The sequence below is a fragment of the Plecotus auritus genome (assembly GCF_963455305.1).
Source record: "Plecotus auritus genome assembly, chromosome: 3".
Classification (NCBI taxonomy): Eukaryota; Metazoa; Chordata; class Mammalia; order Chiroptera; family Vespertilionidae; genus Plecotus; species Plecotus auritus.
In genome coordinates, this window is record NC_137772.1 from 143643934 (window position 1) to 143650019 (window position 6086).

Genomic DNA, 6086 nt, shown 5'->3' on the forward strand with positions numbered 1-6086 from the left:
AACTCTCCGAGCATTGTTTGATTAGTCCGGTTCTCTGTAACATTAGAATACAATAATCAACCAGGCACATATAGGTTACTAAGATTTACATAACCTTGAGACTTGGTCTGGGCACCTCAATTCCAGATTGAGCAGCACAGAAAGCCTCACTGGGTTGGAGGAAGACCAGTTTGCTACCCAAAAATATGCCTTTGGGGATATTGATTTTTCTAAGCTGGTTATTTTTAAGAAACAAAAGACTCGAATCTTTAACCCTCTCTATTTACCTGCCTAAAGGAATCCAGATAGAAAACCCTGCTTCAGGAAGGGAACCTTAGCATATTCAGTTTAGCATATTCACCTTAATGTATATGAATTGAGAGGGGCAGATAGGAAGAAATCCAGCAAAGCCTATTTATTGGACTCTCTTCTGTGTCCCATGGCTTCTGGGTGGACCAGCAAGAATTTCTTCACCACATGGTTGCTCTTCCTCATCTACCTGTGAATTGCAACTCTCCCTTTGAAATCCAGAATTCTGCCTCCAGAACTGCATATAAGCCTTAACGGTCCAATGTGTCCTCATAGGCTTAATTGTGCATGTACATATGTAATGAATTTGGTAATTTTCTCATGTTAATCTGTCTCATGTTAACTTGATTGTTAGTCCAGCCAGAAGAACTGAGAAAGTTAGGAGGAAAATTATTTTTCTGGCCCCAAAGATCTTTCTTAAAGATTGTGCCATTGGTACATCCTGTACTTAGCCAGACTTCTGGGTAATCCCCCTCACTGTGCACAAGTGAAAACAAACTATTTTTATAGACACAATGTTGTGTTAATCCCTTAAAATAAAATTTCTTCCTTATTGCATATAAAGCAAAGTCTGCAAAGACTCATATTCAGAACCAACCACAAATAATTTACATAATAAAAAAGAAACAAAAATGGGATTTTGTCATTTTTTCTAGAATAATAAAAAGTATTTGCTTTCTATTTCTAAAAATAAAGAGATATTTTAAAAGATATTTTCCCCAAATAAAAGTTTCTTCCAAAGATAATTCACACTTCTTAGGAGAGAGAAAACTTAAAAACATAGTGCAGCTTAGGAGTTTTGAAGATCGTTCTCATTAAAAGCATATGTATTATACATAATATATATTTCAAGCTACACATATAAATATTTTATATTAAATCTTTATAGAAATAAGGTCACTTTAAAAATATTGATATGAGCTCTTTTTCTGTGTTTCTTTTATAAGCATTTCTAATGCCATTAAATATTAATATCAAACATAATTCTAACAGTTTTATACAATCACTAATTTTAGAAATGTTCCATGGGCATTCACTAGATGCCCCATAGTGCTAGGTTAATTGTAAGAAATGTAGGTCTTTGATTTCAAAGAACAAGTAGTTGATATCTCTGGTGTCCTTGAAGTAGTTTTGGTTAACAGAGATCATTCAAAGTCTGTGCTTTAAATAATATTCAAATAAATTATAACTTTAATATACAAATTTATATTAAATTTCAGTAGTCTAACAAATATCTTATTGCTATAGACCTAGTAAAAATTTTATGCCTTCCGTTCTAAAATTAGAATACAGAACAAGTCACTAAATTACAAACTTTAAATTGTAAATTCAAGACAAATCTGTTAGCTACTCTAATATGCAAAATTATCTTAAACATTAATTATACTTAAAATGCCAAATATGTACAGATTACTCCTATAAGTCATATAAAACACATTATTTCTAAGGATATGATTTAATTTATAATTTCTATAATTATTCTAAACATTGATTTAAAATATACACACTCACCACATAAATAATTATTCCAATCCATAAAAATTAGAATTTCTATGCCAATGCATAAGATTTCATATAAACCATAAAAAATTCTGTTCTCATTACAAATTTTTTTTTTACTATAATTCTAAAGGTACATGCTGAGCCCAATGAATTACTGTTGGTCACACAAACTGTCTCTAAAACTTATAAAAAAGAAGTCTGTGCCCTACTATAAGCCACATTGTTACCTAAATCTAATTCTTTCCATTTTTGGTCATAGAAGTCTGAACTCCCACTAAGATTTTTGCTTTCTCCCTTGACTGCTGCATTTGCATTTTCTTATCATTTTTTTAATATCTAAAGATTTTTAATGCTATTTAATAGAGTCCTTCATGCAATTGCTTTATAATCTCTTGATTCTAAGCCCCTCAATTGAATATACACAAATCTGTAATTTTGTCTGTTTGGTTTGTTCATATATTTTTGTTATTTTTATCATATTTTGCCTATGTAGTAGGGCCGCGATTCCTATAGCTACTAAAATAAAATCAGACTGACTTATTTTTACTTCAAATGGTGTTGTCTGTTTCTGTTGTTAAATAATCATCATGATAAAGACAAATGTAGCCAACTAAATAGGCAGTGTCGGTATAGGAAACATATTACAATAAAGGAAGTGTGACTCTATAGATATATACTAGAAGCAGCAAAACTAGATTTAGATGGAAAATACAACAAGATCAATTTTACTTTAATAGCAGTAAACAAACAAAATTACAAATCAAAAGAGATCAGGGCTGTAGAAGTGAGAGCCAGCTGAAAATTATAGGAGATTTCCTTGAGGATTGATGTACCAATATGAGGTCGGATACCAAGAATTTGTAGTGGCCCTTACAGATGCAAACATCTCCAGCAGTGCTCACCTTACCTCATAGTTCTGTGGAGGTTGTACTCAGTAGGATTTATCCTGGGTAAACATTTTGCTATCTGAGAACAATGAAGTCACAGCCAGCCAGGCAAACTGAGTGATAATATTGTCTTGTGGTGATTCTTGGAGTTAAATTGATTAGGAAAGACAGTAGAGACAAGATGTAACTATTGGGAAAAAATGGAGTGGTCAAGAGACTGGTGATCTCCATGCAATCAAAAAAATTGTATGATGGAAGAAACAAAAGGAGGCAGCCAAAAGGATAGGAGGTTGCAGCCAGAAAGAAGGAATGTATGAATTTACTATTGCAGAAATGAAATTCTGTGATGCCAAGTTTTAGAGTGTACTTTTGACAGAAGTGGAAGACTAAAATGAGGTGGATATGAAGGTCCTGGCAAGGTCAAGAATGAGATGGTTTGTCTTGTTCAACAGAATATTCATACTAGATTCTAGGCATCCATAATGATCATGATCTAGAAGATCTTCATGAATGAGAGTGGCTGGGAGTTTTAGTAGATACCAACAATTCTCATAAGAAGAGAGTTCAGTTCAATTTCATAAACTCCTAGAGCAAAAGGGATTTTACATCAGAATAAAGAAGTAAAGTTGAGAAGCAGTACTAGGAAAAAGAAGAATATAACTATCCTTATTACTCTGAAATAGATATGCTGGGGATGCAATGCCTTTATTGGAAAGCCAAGTTTAGTGAAAGTAGAAGTAATATTGAGTAAACTATCTTTCCTAATAACAGAGAAACATGTAAATTGACTGTACCTCTGCTACGCCCACAGCCAATCACCGTGAGTATGCAAATTAACCCAATAAAGATGGTGGTTAATTTGCATACATACCTGGGTCCCAGGAACCTCCTCTGGACCCAGGTCACTCCCAGCCAGCCATCCCACGGAGGCTTTAGGCTTGGGGTACAAGGGGGGCAGAGGCTGTAGGCTTGGGAAGGGGCCGAGCCTGCCATCAGAGGGACAGGGGGTGCCCGCTTCCCAAGCCTGCAGCCTGTTGCGGAGGCTGTAGACTTGGGAAGGGGCCGAGCCTGGGATTGGAGGGGCAGGAGTGCCCGCTTCCCAAGCCTACAGTCTGTTGCGGAGGCTGTAGGCTTGGGAAGTGGCCAAGCCTGGAATCGGAGGGAAGGGGGAAAAAAATCAATGGAAACATATCCTCAGGTGAGGATAAAAAGAAAAATAAAGAAAGAAATGTCATATCTTATGAAAAGCACATCTTGAAAATGCCTAAAGAAAGTTGTCATTTTTTTCATGGTGAAGGGACTGGAGTCCATGTTGATGAAAATATCTTGGTGGCTGCGGTGACTAGCAGTGGCTGCAGTAGTGGGGTGATGGGGCTGGCGCCTTCCCCTGATCAGCCCAGTCGCCTCCCACAAAGGGAGGCCAGACTGTTCCAACAGGGAGCGACCCTAAGCCATCAGTAGGACATCCCCTGAGGGCTCCCAGTATGTGAGAGGGGGCAGGCTGGGCTGAGGGACCCCTCCCCAGTGCACGGATTTCATGCACAGGGACCCTAGTTTGTGATAAAAGAGAGTTTGATTACTATAGAACAGATATCCCACAGAACAAAGTGGAAAGATTTTGGAAAGAGGGGAAAAGGGAAGATGGTTGGGTTAATAAAACACAGGGCAGTATGAATATTATTATATATTAAAGAGACTTCAACAGGATGATCTATATTAATTAAAAATTACAGATGCTTTATGTTAAATCCCCAGAGTACAGAAACTCACTAGGGCAGAAAGCCCCTGATATCTAACAAGGGGCATAACTGGAAAAACAAGAACTTCACCCCAGGGTAACCTATCCTCCCCTAGCATCACTGGTCATAAGGTTTAGATCCCCTGAACTTTTTCTCCCTAAAGATAACTTCTAAATCTCAGTTGTATTTCAGCTCCAGGCCCAGAAAAGCAGTAAGACCAAACAAGTGGTGCCTTGGCTGTCTCAAGACCAGCTGCATTGACTAATGATCCCCTGCCCTGAGGCCAACCAGTCAGTGGAGACCATGACCCTGAAATAGCACACCTAGACAGCTGATGAATATTCTATTGAGACCCTCCCCTGAGACCTCTAAGAGAGAGATAAATATACTTGGGACAGAGGACCCAGTGCATGCTCTCCCTCCAAGGAGCATGCCTGTGCAATTCCCTTTCCCTTTCCCCTCCTCCACAGCATGTGCCCCTTAACCTCTAAGGGACCCAGGAGGTGGATTTCAAAGGGAGAGTTGCAATTCACAGGTAGATGAGAAAGACTTGCAACCAGGAGAGCAATGGGCAGTGGCATCTCATCCCAGGCTGGCCCCCTGAATCTGTTTTCAGGCTCCCTTTTCTCTGTGTAGCCCTTCCCTTTGGATATCCCCATCTCTTGTCCCCTTTTCCTTAAATAAATTCAAATTTTTAAAAATAACCATCTGAGGTGGCTATTTAACCTGCCCACGCACCTCCAACATTAACCTTTCACTGTAGACTTATTTGGCTGTAAGGTATACAAAAAATTGATCCTGGGAGTCCATTATATGATCAGAGGCCTGAACTCTCAATGCTTAGGAAAGTCTTGCCAGATGCCTAGGCAGCCAGAGGCAGAAGAACTTAAGCCTCTGCTCCAAGTTTGCCCATTTTGCTGGTTTTCTTCTTAAGGCCTTCTTCTTTTTTGGCACCTTAAGGAGTTGTTCTTCCTGTTTTCTCCACTGTCTGATCATACAGTCAGTGGGAGGAGGTCCAAATTGTCTCTCTGCAGCTCTATTTACATGCTCTTTTGCATAGCTGATTACATTCAGTTTGAATTTTGCAGAGTAAGACAATCGCTTACCGGTATTAATCTTTTTATTTTTTTTACATCTTTGGGGCTCAGAACCCTCTGCTTCCTGTTGCATCTGTGCACTCTCCATCTCCACCTCCAAGTACAGCATCAGCTGAAGTCAGTAACAATAAGGCTCATAATCAGAGGAAGCCTGTTTGACAAGGTATGAGCAGCTATGAACACACCTGTGTGGCTCCTTTCTTGACCGACTTAAGATGCCCCTCAATTTTCAGTCTAATAATTTTAGAAAAAAATAGCATCTTATACACGGAAAAATACGTTATATGATTTCACTCATATGTGAAACATAAAACTGAAACTTCTGAACACAAATAGCAGTGTGGTGGTTGCCAGAAAGAGGGGGGTGGGGGAAAAAATGATAGTGTTTTAAATACATTGTCAGTCAGATCTCCTTGCTGTTCTCTGCCAAGCAATGGTTAGAAAAAGATGTTTCCTCCCTGAAATTTTTTTGAGTCTTAACTGATTGAACACTTATTACAATTTTCTCTCAACCTACTGCTGAGCCACCACAGGAGAAAAAGAAAAAAATATGGTTCTCTTAGATACAATCA